This window comes from Helianthus annuus, chromosome 14, assembly GCF_002127325.2.
Source record: "Helianthus annuus cultivar XRQ/B chromosome 14, HanXRQr2.0-SUNRISE, whole genome shotgun sequence".
Classification (NCBI taxonomy): Eukaryota; Viridiplantae; Streptophyta; class Magnoliopsida; order Asterales; family Asteraceae; genus Helianthus; species Helianthus annuus.
In genome coordinates, this window is record NC_035446.2 from 140839274 (window position 1) to 140840302 (window position 1029).

The 1029-nt window shown below is 32.8% G+C and overlaps 1 long non-coding RNA gene across 1 annotated transcript; it reads right to left on the bottom strand.

Moving 5' to 3' along the window:
* Positions 1–240: 240 nt before the first annotated feature.
* Positions 241–599, bottom strand: LOC110905984. The gene is made up of 3 exons (XR_002573567.1): positions 578–599; positions 397–470; positions 241–305 (listed from the first exon to the last, which is right to left on the bottom strand). It is a non-coding gene; the product is annotated as an uncharacterized LOC110905984 (long non-coding RNA).
* Positions 600–1029: the final 430 nt, after the last annotated feature.

The following is a 1029-nucleotide window of genomic DNA, read 5'->3' on the forward strand; positions in this document are numbered from 1 at the left end:
GAAGATGGTTTGTTGCTGCTTAAAAAGGAGGCACGTTTTGACGAACTCCCGTTTCTAGAAGATCGAACTTTTTCTTAATCGAGTTGTTGTGCATGGTAACATCATAATTAAGTTTATATATAAGTGTTTTAATTATGTCTAAAGATGTCAGTAGACATGTAATTATATCCACAAACCGAAAGAAATAAGGATATAACCTGGACCAATTTGACCATGAGAAACTGGTTTTTTAAATAATACCCTGACGTTCTTCCTGGTTTTTCTGCAGATGTCCCAACATTTTGACCAATATTCACACTTTGAATCTGCAAATAGAACACAATTAATAATTAATTAATAAATCATCTTAAAGAATGACATAAATCTACCACTAGTACAGATTGTATTTTCACTGACCCGTGTTCTGGAGCTTGCACCAATTTGTGGATACTTTAATATGGTCCAATCAATGACATAGTCAAACTGATAGCCTGTGAACAAAAATTGAGGTCCACGTTAACAAATATACACACATTCAGTACATATTTATATTATTGAGTAACGACTATAAATATATATACAAAAAAGCGTTTGTCACCTTCACGAATGAACAAATCTCCAAACAAACTGAATAAAGATCTCGCAAAACAAATCGAAGAGGTCAAATACTCTTTAATAACTCAAATTAGCCTACAAATTCTCTACCAGTGCCTGCCTGAAAGAACCAAACTAAATCAAATAATATCACAATAACCGATTTCTACACCTATAAGTTGATAAAAACAATCTTTGCTTAAAGGAAAAAAATTCAAGTAATACTGACATACCAGATATCGTTCACTAATCATCTGAAGATTATAGTGCATTCGGATTTTGTAGAAATGTAATCAATGGAGTTACTGCCTCTTCCAAGACTTCCACCTTGCAACCACCTCTACTTTCCTCTCCACCATATCTAATAATAAGCACCCACACCATCAAAACTTCAATATAATGCTTGTACAAAGAGAGATTAGTATACTGCCTTTAAGTATAACTTTGGTAAAAAAA